This window comes from Stegodyphus dumicola, chromosome X2, assembly GCF_044657685.1.
Source record: "Stegodyphus dumicola isolate Sdum_Otavi_A_Nest chromosome X2, ASM4465768v1".
Classification (NCBI taxonomy): domain Eukaryota; kingdom Metazoa; phylum Arthropoda; class Arachnida; order Araneae; family Eresidae; genus Stegodyphus; species Stegodyphus dumicola.
Window position 1 is genome coordinate 50,756,104 of NC_140781.1, and position 14,925 is coordinate 50,771,028.

The 14,925-nt window shown below is 28.7% G+C and overlaps 1 protein-coding gene across 1 annotated transcript in view; it reads left to right on the top strand.

The window, feature by feature from the left end:
• The window catches only part of LOC118191223 (uncharacterized), a 94,400-nt gene extending 80,128 nt beyond the window's left edge, over positions 1-14,272 (top strand). Inside the window, exon 11 of the mRNA XM_035362023.2 lies at positions 1-14,272. This exon is cut by the window's left edge and continues 16,987 nt beyond it. The gene's annotated coding sequence lies outside the window, so the exon portion shown is untranslated.
• Positions 14,273-14,925: the final 653 nt, after the last annotated feature.

Consider the following 14,925-nt stretch of genomic DNA (forward strand, 5'->3'; position numbering starts at 1 on the left):
GAATACATAGTAATATTAAAAGTACTAATAAATTCATTTCTTTTTCTCTGTGTCTTGAATCTTGCTGGTTCTTATTGTTCACCTCTGTCAATCCCCAGGGCCTCCATTCATTTAGACCTGCTGTAATCTAGACCATCTACTATAGCTCGCAAGTCATTGTCGTCATCATTCAGTCTGTCCTTTTACATGCGATGATCTTTAGAACCATCAAGAACATTAGATATCCCCATTTTTTTAAGCTTTTCATTATTATTGATCTATTAGTCATAGCCCATACACCCAAAATCCATGAACAAATCAATTAGTAAGACAAAACCAATCACTATGTGGATAAATCCACTTTAAAATTTAGAGGAGCTCCCTTTCTGAATGCCCTGTGGAAAGGAAAATTTACATTACTATTAGAAAAATTTTCTGAAGTATGTGCTAATATGCTAGGGGGGGGGAATACACAGGTAAATAACATTTTTTTTTTTAAATTTTATTTTCATTATAATTAAACAAGATGAGCATTTTGGTGAAACCAAGCCTGCAGTTATCAAAAGTTCCGTGGAATATACATGTAATGTGCTTCTTGTAATGAAAAGAAAATTGGAATTAATCTGTTATTTACCTTTGGCATCTACTTGTTCAGAGCTTATATTTGAAGTATTTGGCACAAAAGCATAATATAATAGTTGTAGAGACCTAATGCATTGTTGACGGAAGGTCTTTATTTCTGATTGTAAAAGTGCTGGAATCCTATTGAAGGCTGCAGGAAATGTGAGCCAAAATATATAATAATAATAATGTAAATTAAGCAAAATGAAAAAAAAAAAATAAGTGAAAATAATTAAATTAATGGCAAATAGTAAAATAATAGAGCTCATTTTATTTGGTGTTCAATTCGAAAGACAATTTTAAGCGAAAAGCAAGAAATACTGAAGTAATTATTAAGACACTGAAGTGTAAAAGTAAATATCAAAATCAGAACTACTGTCAGTCATTATTATTAGCTGTCTCAACATCACGTGGCACACCTGAAAACAAATGTGCAAAAAAAAAAAAAAAAAAAAATTATCATATGTTCTTCAGACTGATACTCCATTTTCAATTATTATTCAAAACCAAATTGATTGTCTCTAAAGCTTATTGCATTAGAAACACAAATTCAGTTACATGTAATGATTCTTAAACAAAATAGTTTTTCAAGCGCAAGATTTGATTTCTTATCTCACTTATGCTGTGAGTTATTTTTAAACTTTTATGGTAATTTCTGATTATCCACAGGCTTGGTTTCAATATTTGATAGAACTACTGAGTAACTACAGTAGTCTTGCAGTCTAGGGTCTTTGGATACCCATGGTAATTTTTTTTTCCTTAATGGTAAAATTTTTTATAATGCTGCTTAAAAAAATTGAGTTTTATCAAGTTAAAAGTGCGAGTTTCATAATTTGGTCAAAAACTGTTTGAAAAAAAAAAAACGTTCTAATAGAAAATTTCATATGTAGAATGTGTTAATTGAGAGCTGTTAAGCTTAGTATTAAATAGTATTCATTCCTGAATTTTTAAAGAAAGACCCATAATAAATATCATAATCTATATAAAAGTTCTAAATTTGATTTTTCTTTGTTCTAAATTTGTTTCTGAATGTGGTGTGGGATACAAATTGAAGAAATATATGTAATTCCTTTGGAAGTTGTTCAATAAGGCACCAGGTTAGGTTGTTTTGCATCTTTGCTGCTATATTGTAACTCATTGATTTGATATTAACTGAGTAATGCCAGTTCTTATTTGCCATTTTTTTTGCACTTGAGAAATGTAAAACACTTATTTGTGTGCCCCGTCTTTAATATATTTGGCAAATGAAAAGTGCTTATTAACATCTTCCACCAGTAATGTGTTAGGCATATGAAAATTCTGTTGCTCTTCCTCTTCCAATATAGAGTAAAAATTAAGAAAAATTAGTTGCAATAAAATATTCAGCATGTTGAATTGCGAATTAATTTTTCATAGATTCATAATTAATTCTAGCTCGAGGAAAATATGCAATATGATTGCTGATTCAGTTCTCGTTTTACATCTAGTTTTGAGCATGATGCTGGAAAAATTCTTTTAAAATTCTTCAGAATAATCGCTCAAAGTGTGATTATTTTTTTGTGCAAATTTGAGACAAAGGTTTTTAGACAGATCTAATTTTTATGTTACATTTGGCTTCATTATTTTCTATGTTTATACGTCTATCATCATCAGCGGAAAAAGAAGGCATTTTTTTTTTTAAAATTGAGCTCTTATAAAATTTAAAATGTTTAAATTCAGCTTAATATATGCATTATATTTTAAAATAATATTTCATCTCATTTGTAATTAGTTAAAACCAGTGACTTATTTTCATTTTCTGTTACTTTTTGTTTTAAAGATTAAAAATTGTTTTAAATCCGAAGCCCCAATTTCAGCATTTGAGAGAACTATTGAATAACTAAAAGAAAGTCTCCCAACCAGAAGGGGAAATTTTGTAGTTTCGGGAAGGAATGCGGTCAGTCTTTTATTTAGCTGTTAAGTATTTAGTTGTAGAACATAAAAAAAAAAAAAAAAAAAAAAAAAAAAAAATTAACACATTAGAAAGTAATCTAAATAAATGTATGTATATATTTTTCATGTTTTAGAAAGGAGAGGGGATGAATGATTTTTTGTGCAGTGGTGAAGGGGTGAACCAAAAAAAAGGTTTAAAACCACTGAACTGGAATTAATAGCGGATTGCTAAATCCTTCAGTCTAGATGCTTTGGATGTGTAAGACACGTTTTTTTTTAAAAAAGGGATGAAATTTATTGTAATAAATCATTTGATCATACTAGGGCGTGATTTTGATTTCTGCATAAAATGAAACAATTTCTTTTTCCACCTATTTGCTAATCTAAAATTTTTTATTAAAATGTAAATTTAAATTAGAGCTAGCGCTTTTCAGCTATCTGCTACTTCAAAAAGTTCAGTTTTATCAACATAAAAACTGCAAGTTTCATCAGTTAATCAAAAATTGTTTGAAAAAAAAAAAAAAAAAACAAAGCCTTTGGAGAATTTCATTATGAGCTCTGTGTTTGAGTAATTAAGTAGAATGAAACAGTATTAAATTATGATAACTGTTAAGGTTAGTATTAAATAGTAGTTATTCCTAAATTTGGAAAGAAAGACCTGCAATAAATATGATCATCTGTATAAAAGTTCTTAGTTTGATTTTTCTAGATTTAGTATGACATAGAAATTCAAGAAAATTATGTACTTATATTAGACATCATTCTACCAGATACTGGGTCAGATAGTTCTGCATATTTGCTGCTGCATTGTAATTCATCCATTTAATGTCAACTATATATAAACATGCTCAAATATATTGTAGTCATTTTACCATATGTTATGCATGTCAACTACCATCATTGTTTGAAGTAAGTTTTGGTAAGTATAAAAATCTCATATTTACAGATAAATTTACATTGTTGTAAAGCAATTACTGGAAAACATTATTTAGTTAATATTTATATAGCATCTTTAATTTTTTTTTATGTATTTGCTGATATTCTTATTTAATTTTGGTGCATTAAAAGGTCATAAACATTTTCAATTGTTAAATTTGATTAGTTTTTCTAATTACTTTTTGGAGTCTTTGGTATTCGAAGAGGATAAATATTTTATGGAGGGGCCTATTAACATGCCACTTTAAGAATAATTTAAAATATTCCTTTATTTCATACTGTTTGTTACCTGTATTCAATACGATCCCACACTGTGTCAAATACATTTGGAAGGAAAGAGGTTGATTGTTTCCTTACGACGCACAAAATTTTATATTTAGAACTATATTTCTGAGAAAATTTACTTTCTTTTATTTCAGTCATTGAACTATTTTCATTACATCTTAAGTTGTTTATGTACATAGTCTAATGTTGTAGCAACACACACACAACGCCACATACAACATCCTGTGTTGGTTATGTATATTTTATTATTGATGTAATGATTCTTGTTGTGAGATCCTGAATTGCATTAACTACAAGCAGATTTCAATACTGTTTGGACTTTGCTATCGGATTATTTAAATTTTTGTAAGTCTTTATCTAAAAATAAAAGTTAAAGATATATACTGATAAATGCATAAATCAATCTCTCAAACTTTCTTTTTGTTTCTTAATGTGGAAATAATATCTCTGTTGTTATTAATGGGTTTTACTTTTAATATTAGAATATTTGTCTAATTTTATAACCATTTTTGTTAATATTCATGGTCAAGCAATAAAGTTTAAATTCTTAATCCTATTATAAAATAACCAGAAAATATGGATAATGATTAATTATGATGATAATTTCAAGCAGTATAGTAAAATTTCCATCATTTAATTTATTTTTTCTTTGTTTTGTTATAATTCTTAATTTTACAAAACATATTGGTTTCCAAAAGTTGAGCAACAAATGGAAAACTGACGATATCTCAAAAAGTATGCAAGCAAATTGGACGAAACTTGGTAATATTTTTTATACCACTTATAAACTTAAAAGTACAAGAAGATTAGATACAGAATATTTATATTTGTAATATCAACAGATACATAAAATCTCTAAATTTGGATATGCAAATGAAATAAAATTGAAATCTCAGTAGTGAGCATGATCATTCTGAACAGCAGTACAGTCTGCAGTACTGCAATGTGTCATTCTGTTCATGATGTTATTATTGAACTGCAGTACTGCAAAGTCTCATGCTGTTCATGATATTATTATTGAACTGCATGGGTAGCAAGTACCCACTGGTGATGTAAAGCAGTTCTAAGAGCTCACCTAAGGTTTTGGGGGAGGGCATTGAAGGCCAGCAATATGCCACCGGAGAGCATCCCACACATGCTCAATGGGATTAAAGTCAGAAGCTCGTTCTGGCCATTCCATTTGAACCATAATTTCTTCTTTAAGAAATTGGTGCACGAGACAAGCAGTGTGAGGGTGGGGATTATCTGCTTGCGGAATGATGGTATCGCCGATTGTGGCAGAACACTGACAAACAATAGGATATCATATCTGTACCTCTGAGCATTGAGAATTTCATGTGGCAACACATACAGCTCTGTGCATACACCTAAAAATACTTGTCCCCAATCTGAGAATGCTACCTCCTGCAGTGGTATCCTTTCCCATACTTTAGACTGAAGATATTGAGCGTTTTCTTTCCCTATATTGAAACACTTTGGGAACCGTTTCATAAAGCAAAGTGGGACTCATAAGCAGGCTGCATAATGACGGTCGTCTAGCATACAGACCTCTTTCATGCAGCTTTCTGCATACTGTCCTTCTTGTAAGAGATATGAGTGCTGATCTAAACTGGAATGGAGTTGCAGGCCTATTGCTTTGCAAATACCAGTCATCTGGAGAAGTAGTAATTCTTGGGTTACCTTCGGCAGGTCTTCAAGAGGCTCTACCAGTAGTTAGAAATTAGTTCCACAACAGTCTTACCATGAAATGATCAATATTTAGCCATCTTGCAACTTCAGACTAACCTACTTCTAATCGGCCTATAGCTCTGTAATGTAATTCTGCTGGGAAATGTTGCTTTGAACTCATTTTTACACTTTCGGCTATCTCAAAATTGTTTACTATATGTTAATATTTGAATAGCAAGTTCCTCCTAAATATATGGTTTTAAGCTGTATCATATTTACACAAAGCGATGGCAGCACCACGCATCTGCATAATGCTACTGATTGCAGATTGCTTTTATTTGTAACATATCAAGATTTCAAGAATCTTAAACTACTTTTAACCGATTTTTCAATTTATTGCTTAACATTTAGAAACACTTGTATTTTGTGTATGAATTTCTTTGTGTGTTTTTTAGATTTGCCTTTTTTTTTAACGGATTTTGTGAAATGATGATTAAAACAGTTGAAGCTTTTTACTTTTTACTGTATTTCATGTTCTGTATAGTAATTCATTTTGTATACTGAATGAATTTACGAGTTTTTTTATATGAATATTTTATTGTCACCTAGTAAAATATTGTTTTATTATTCCTTTTATATAATTGCTGTATTCTTTTAGCATCAGATGTGAGCTGATTATTTGAAAAGTTTTAAAAATTCTATATTTTTACTATATTTTATTACTGTACTTGCCATATGTTAATTATTAAGAGAAAATTCTTCAAGTTATTTCCACTTGAATGGCATATTTTGCCTTATACATTCATGTTCATTGTAATAATATATATATATATATATATAGATTATGTAATATATAGTAATTGTTTCAAAAGAATATAGTTAAGTTAAATTAAATTTAAATAATTATCTTGCGCCATTGCTGCAAGGAATGAAATTTGAATTTAGCAAACATTCTTTATTCATAAAAAGCAAATTTAAAGTTAATTAAATTTTAAATGAAATTGAATTACAAGTAAATGATTAATTATTCCTGCGAACTAATCTACAATATCATTTAAATTCTGAGAGCATATGTAAATCAAGTGCAAGTATCAAAATCTATGAATAAATATATAATTCCAATAAATTTTTTAATCCTAAAAATTCATAAAAATGCATCAGTGCATAATTGTTGAGCAGGCAGGAGACAAACTTGTCAAGGGATTACCTCCAAACCTAACTCTTAAATTATTCAATTCGTGTTTCGTCATCTATGTAGTCAAGGGTAAAAGGAAAATTCAAAACCAAATGTTGTGAATTACTAAAAAGAAATTTAAACAAGTGGAATTTAGAGAAATTAGCAAGTAAAGACTAGAATTAAAATTAAAGTCAATTAAGAGTAGAAAACCAAAGTAATTTAGAAACTCTTGCCTACAGAAAACTTCCCTGACACGAATTATGCAAATAAATAAAAAAGAAACTAGATACTATTTATAAAAAATATATAAATAATTGCAGGTAAAAAGGCAGGTAAATAGTAAGTTTTAATTTAACTTACCAACTATATTTGTATTTGGAGAGTGGAGCAGCATTTTTGACTTTTGAAATCTGTCAATACTAGCATTGACTACGTAGAGTCGTTTTTAGAAGATCAAACTATGCACTAGGCCAATAGGGGTTGTGATCAAGAAATGGCACCCCTTAGTGTCAACATCTTCAGGCGATACTAGAAAATAAGCATCAAATTATGCACTATGCAATTTGCGCGATCATGAATTCTAAACATGCCATAAGCAGGCATTTTACTGGTGGCATAGGGAGGCATAAAACTATTTGGTAGCAGTTATGAGTGAGTAAAAAGGCATATCATGAAGTGCAATTTTAGCATATCAATCTGGCTATCGGCACTGGTAATAGTCCATATAATCTTGTAAGGCCGATTAAGGATAAGCAATAGTTCAGGAAGATGTGTGATCTTGGTGGTAAAGAATAACATGCGGTCTATGTAGATGATGGTGAAGCATAATCTTAGTGTGACAGCCAGTCTGTCACAGTTCTACTCCTATGGAGTCGAAGCTCAGGCATGAATGAATTGGCATGAATTGCGGTAAAGATGGGTATTTAGTCCTGGGACTTTGACTCAGCAATTATTGACCCTACGGGGTGCATCATAGTGATGAAAAGACACTCCACTTTAGAATTTAAGTGGAAATTTTTTCAGAGGAAACTAAGTACCGTTCCGGTGGCTCCATCTTTTGGCAATGCTGTAAGTAGTTGTAAAGGGAGATGTTGGTAGAATGAAGCAGTTGTTTTATTTCGTAGTAATTTTTGATAAGCAATTATTGTAGGCATAATATGGATGATGATGAGATGATTCATAATACTTGAAATACAGTAATAAAACATTTGTAGGGTGCAACATTAGTAAAATAAAGTATAAGTAAAATAAATATATACAAGTCTCTTTTTCGAATTCATGAAAGACAATCAGAAGTTCGTTAGTTGATCACATGATCACTTTGGCTTGGAATTTCACGATTTCATAAATACATTTTGAAGAGTAAAAAAAGATGAGTAAATTTTTGAAGATAAGTAAAAATTTGGTTCACAACAAGTCCAAAACCCGCTGATTAGGCGGAAAGTCTATTCCTGCTTGCTCAGGAAAAATATCTACATATATACATAATGAATATGAAGTTTGATGAAAAGGAAGTAGTTAAATCCAGTTATTATTGTGGAAAATGGTGCGTGGTCTTTTGAAGGATTGAATAACTTTGCTATCATAATTTCCTAAATTCCGAATTACTTGGTTGTCGTGGTGGTCGCATTTATGATGGAAGTTTTTTGAAATTTTAAGAATTTCTTCGTTGAGTAAATTAATTTTGAGACTTCTCCGTATGACAGAATTTCTCACGTACCAGGGGGAGTTTGACATGATTCTGAGATGGATATTTTCTTGTTTCTGAAGAATTAGTCTATTGGTTTTTGCAGTGGCTGCCCACGAAGCTCAGAATGAGCATTAGGGCGTTTTGAACCTAGAGTTGTGAGGCACGTGAAGGCTGTGAGCCAGTCGCGTTTGTTGCTAGAGAAACATCCGGATTGGATGAGTTGGTCAGGTGGGAACGTAGCGAGTTAAACACTTTGCAGATACACTTTTAGAATAACACAATACTAATTAAAATTTATAATAGCACAATATTTGTAATTAATAAATACAACTTGAAAACACAATGCTTGAGGAATACTAAATAAATCTTGGTTAAATGCGGTTAAATATGAGAAAGTAAAAATATATAGGAATAATAACACAGCAGAGCATGCCAAACTAAGTGATGTTAAATAGTGTGTTTCTTATAACTTTATAAATAGAGGGCGCTAATATAAGGTAAAGTTGAGTGTTAAGCTGCTATCTGTTAGATCTATTTTAAAAACTTTAAGTAATGTAAAATTAAATTAAATTTTTGAATAATGTAAAATGTGTGTACTGTTGAAAAAATTTTTTGCTAACTGTGAAGTATTGTCAAAATGTGTAAAAAATTGTAAAAATGCTAACTGAAACATAATGTGGAAAAATGTGAAATTTCATAATGTGAAATTCAATTTCATTTAAAATTTAATTTGCTTTTTACGAATAAAGAATGTTTGTTAAATTATAATATATAGTATATATGTATAATTACAAAAGTTTTTTAAAAGCAAAATATAATCATGCCTAGAATTTTCGCATATTATGCTGCTGAAAACTTATCAGTAAAGACATAAAGTAAGAAATTTAGAACTAATTTTTCACAAAGACAAAAAATTGAAATTCATAAGTTATAAATATCAAATAATCCTATAAATGCAAAAAAGAATTTAAAAAATGTTAAAACCAAAACTCTTCAAACAAGCAATACCCCATTTAAAAAAAATCAATGAAATTTAAAGAAAAACATAATAAAAGAGGAATTCAATCAATTTTAATGTCACTTCATCCAAGATGAGGAATATTGAAATCTCTTCTGCAAAAATCCTTGCTTTTCTGTATCCAGAATTAGCTGATAACCATTTCAATGTATTTTAATTATAATAGTTCATCCGGACATTCTGACTTCTCCCCAAAGAAAGGTAAAAACAAAGTAAATTCTAATTAGAATCATGTACCTTAAATAAAGAGAATTCTTTTTAAAAAATTGAAAATGTAAGTGAAATAATAAAATACTTTAGTAATAAATTCGAATCAAATTTTTACCTTTAAGCAAATAGCACATAATCCAAAGAATTAAAACATAAGTGAAATTATAAAATTTTAGTGAAAAGACTTAACTCACAAGAAGTAATTAAAAACATCGAGCACTTTCATTAAGAACACAATCGAAACTATTTTATGTCTTTACTAATGTATATATATATATATATGAATGATAGGATCATTGTCATTAATCATGCATTAAATTTATAAAAATAATTATGGTATTCATAGTTTATTAATAAATCCTAAGTAGAAATTGTTTTTTTATTTTTAATCAGAAATAAAAGGATTAAGATTAAAGTAAATCCGAACTTATTTATTATGCCGTGTATTTTTTTAACCTCCTTTCTGTCTCTCTATCAGTATTATGACTGATTTTGTACTAAAATAAAACAGTCAATCTATAATACCACCCTTCTTTTATTTATTTTTTCTTTCTTTTAATGATTTTGAACATTGAAGTGGGTGAGAAAACTATTTAAACTCATTTCTTGAAGATTCTAACTGAAATTAAATGTTAGGATTTACGTTTCATGATACCTGATGTATTTTTCTCTTAATAATGCTTGTTCAACTTTATGTGATGATATCATCATCATTAATGCATCATGCTTGTATTTAATGTATAATGCATGCACAAACTGTTGCTATGTGCCTAATTTGTGATTCATGGTTGCTCATCTTTCCATATTTTATTATAAAATATTCTGTATTTGTTGGTATTTATTAGTTTTCATATTATTTTATAGTTTTTTTTTTTCCATGTCTCTAAAAATAAAATTGTACTTGCTTTATAGATGTTATGTATTTTGACGTTAAATACTGTAATTTAATTACTAGCTGTGAACAGCTGTGGTTTAAAACAAATAACATATCATGAAAATACATGGTAGAAACCCCTGTTTCTTTCATTCAGCTTTAGTTGCTAAACTTTGTACGTATATTTATTGCACGTATGCATGTAGATATACAGTGCTGTGTATTATTCAAATATGATACAAATACTATTTTCTGTATCTGTAGTTACAGTTACCAAAACATATTTGTTATTAGCAATTTGTGTTAGAATTCACAAGTGTCTATAGGAGCATTTCTGGTTTTAATTTTTTTTAATCTGTTACCTAATATTTTTTTCATTTACTTTTACCAAATTCGTTTTTGTATTGTTATTTCATTATAAAATAACAAAACAGGATATAACTGCATTTTGTTCATATATTTTTATAGCAAATGAACTGCCTGTTAATTTCTTCCTAAAGTGTATAATACTCCGGTACTGTGAATAATATTCTTTAAACTCTTGAAAAAACAAGAAATTTTCCTTATCATATTTGTTATAACCTTATAAGCAGTAGTAGAAGCTGCATGTTCCTAATAATTAGAATGCCAGAGCCATGTGAAGCGATTCAGTATTCTATTTCTCATATAAATCAGGATATTTTAAGAATAGCTAGTTGCTTCATTTTGTGCTGTAGTAACTACGAAGCATCAAATTCATGAAGACTGATAATTAAAATTTTGTAAGGCAGATTAAACAAATGTAAAATATTTAATTAGGTAATGCAGTGAAGTTAGTAAAAAGTGTAAATGCATGGTGGAATGGCAGGGATTAATTCTAATTTGTTAGTTTTTAAATTAGTGCCATCATTAAAATTTTTTACTGTTAGAGGTGTGGTTACAGTTACTGGTTGGCAAAAAGTAATTATAATTTAGTTTTTAATGGAACTGATAAAATCAAATTAATTTTTTTGTTAGTTAAAGGTTAAGTAAGTTTAATTATCTTATGCCTTTCTGTAGTTCAGAATTGTGTTTTAGATAGGTTTTTGAAAATGTATAAAATTTAGAAAAATCATCAAACTATAGAGTGCTTTAGTTAATGTAGAGTAATTTTTCCGTAATGTCTAACTATATTCATGAATTTCATTACCATCTTAGATTGTATGTTCATCATGCGTGACTGTGTTAAAAGAAAATTCGTATGTAGCAACTGTATAGTATTATATTAATCATAGTATGGTGAAATGTAAGTAATGTGTTTTGAACTTTATTTAAATAACATGCAGTTTTAAAGTCTCAGAATTTTAAATGAGAATAATAAATCTTTTAGAGATTTGTTCTAGTGTCATTGGATTTCTGTCAGCTGTGGACTAAAAATTAAGTAATCTTAGTCCTCCTCATTAAATGTTGCTGAAGTCCTGTTTCCATTAGTGCTGTCCAAATGTATTGTGCAGTGGTTCTCCAGTGAGCTAACGAAATGACTAAATGACTTTGATCAATTTAATTTAATTAAAAGAAGATAATTGCATTTACAGTGCCAGTTCACATAGAGTAATAGCATGCATTAAGAAACAGAGCATAAAAAACAGTATAAAAAATTAAAGTCCAGAAGTTAGCCAAATTTTGACTGACAGTCCTAATTTTGCATACATCTTTATTTTAAAAAGAGGGGACTTCTGATGATTTCAAACTGCTATAGAATGTGAGATAAAACATTAGCATATTTTTTAAACAAGTAAAAAGCTAATAACATGCTTTAGAAGTTGTATAGCTTTTTAAATATTCTCTTAACAGGAATTTATAGCTTACTGCCTATCGTTTTCATTTTACTTTTATATGAATATGCATGTATGTGTTATGGGATGTTTTATTTATATCCTAGAGAAGGGAAGTTTAAAAGTACTAGTAAAACCTCTTCAAAACCACTAGTAAAATTTTCTTGGGAACAAATGTTCCACTTTTTAAAAAAATTTTAATTTTTTAGCTTATTTTTATAACTTTTTCTGTAAAAGGTGTTGTATATTAAAAAACATTTTAGGAATTATGGATAAAATATGACTGTGCAAAGTTTATTTTAAAACATAAAAGAAACTTCTATAAAATATCCACCTATGACACTGAACAAAATTTATGCTAAAATTTTACATTATTCTCCGTTTTATTTCATATTTATGGCATAAATTTGAGACTTAAAAACTTAACTCTCAATTCTGATATTACATATTCTTTTTTCCAAAATTTTAGCAGGTTTTTTTTTAATATACAATCTCACTGTCAGTCAGTTATATTTATTGAAAAACATAGCAAATATTGTGCAAGTATTACAGTTAATTTATATTTTTAAAGTTATGACTAACTTTTTTTTGTTTGTTTTATATTAACAGTATATGCTAGTTTTAATCATATGTTATTTCAAAAATATCTAAGGATTCTAGAAATGCATATAAATATTTAAAAATTAATTAATCTTTTCTTGATTAAAATGTTAATTTTAAACTTGCTAATTTAAAATTTCTTAACATATCTTACTTTCACAATACATAAGCGGGTTAAAAATTTTCAAAAAAGCGAATTTAAATATCTCGAGAATAACCTATTAGGCAGCTATCACACATCCGTTTGTTTTGGACAAACAACTGTTTCAAAGAATTTTTCTCCCTGATTTACCACTTAAACAAAGGCATATGGTATTTTCCTTCCTTTCACAAAATTTTGTAAGTTCTTCTACTGTAAGTCTGTATCATAACTTTTTTGTTAAAGCAGAAACCGAAGGGTATTTTTAGGTCTTTTGTAGAAACGGTATATTTAGATCTTTTGTAAAAGCAAAATGATGTAAAATGGATGTTCGTAGAGCAAGGCAACCCTGTATTTTGTTAGTAAATTTTCATGCTGAGCTATAATCATCAAGGAATTTATTTAGAAGTAAATTCCCTGGGTATTTATTATATAATATATATTTATAAGTAAGGTGTAGTATTTAGTAAACAATTAAAGGCGAGAAATAAGTGAAGGAAATGTAAAGCAAGAAGGCAGTTAAGTTTTAACATCTAAATTTGAAATTTACTATTTTAATTCTTTGGAAGTATTTTAATCAGTGATTTTCATAAGACATATTACTAACATGTTAAGATGCAAAAGGAATAATAGTGTTCTTGAAAATTCAATTATAATCATCCAAAAACATACGTTAGTTTCATCTACATTGAATTTACGTTTTAATTTTAAATCACACATATCCAGTTATCAAAATAAGCAGCACTCTAAACTATTTTACTTTAAGTATTATTTTTATTTATTTAGGCAATTGTAATATTCTTCCTTTTTGACTAATTTATATTACTGATTAAAAATTTTAAACTATCGAATTATGTGTTAAAGAAGTGATATATTTGTATGGTTTCTGATTGTGAATTATATTATAAAACCAGGAATGCTCTGAAAAAGATATTAGCATTTTTGCATCAAATAATTGTAAAGTAGTATAACCTGAAGCTCTGTATGCTGGAAATAATAAAAGTAGTATTTACCGTTGTCAACGTCAGTGGCCTTGTGACAATATCTTTTTCAGTAAGATTTTCACATGCAAAGGAGTGTTTCGAAACTTAGTGCACTGATTTTTTTTAAATGAAACATCTTAAAATAACATCTCTGGTTAAAGAAAAGATGTGTTGTGCATGAAAATGTAACGCGGTTTTATTGACCATTGTATCAACTTACCATCGTTGAAATTTGACGCCAGTTTATCAACTAAAAGAAAAATGTTCACGTGGAAAACAGTTCCACACCTAAAGGTATACATTGCTAATTTCTGTATGTTACTGCTGTGATTATCTTGTTCAGCTATTTGAAAATTTTATTAATAAATTGATGTTTTATGAAGTGAAATTTGTAGTAGTTATTTTTATAGCCTATTATTATGACATAATGATGTACTTAATTTTATGATTTATCAATTTGATTACCAAAATGTGCAGTTCCCTGCTGAAAAATCATAAGCAAATTGTGAGCTACCCTAAACGTATCTGTGATTTTCTCATATTTAAGAATGACTATATGAAAATAACTTGTCAGAGTTCATGGTAATTAAACAGTTTTCTTTGTTTCTTCACATTTCGCTCTCTTCTAAGCTGAGCTCTTTTAGTAGTCGCAAATTACCTGAACGTTATTTAAATGATACGTGAGTGAGCTAAAGTATAAGACGTTAGCTGATACGTTTCGTTTCTGATCCAAGGCAGTTCGATTCTCGAAATTTGCTTTATTGAATCAAGATTGTTTGAAAGCTAAATATTAAGTAAATTGAATTCAGTGCTATGATTCAGTAAGATTCAGTTTAGATTTAGGTGAGATCTATTCCTTGACTTGTTTCATCTTCAATCAAATAATTTGTCAGGTAATTTAATTTACTTTACTTTTTGTCTCAGCAAGAAGCGGTGGTTAAATATTTGGTTTTGTAATCACCACTAGCAGAGTCTAAATAAAGATTAAATCTAATAAAATTTGTTTTACGCATACGTGTACGCAAATCTAATAAAATGCGT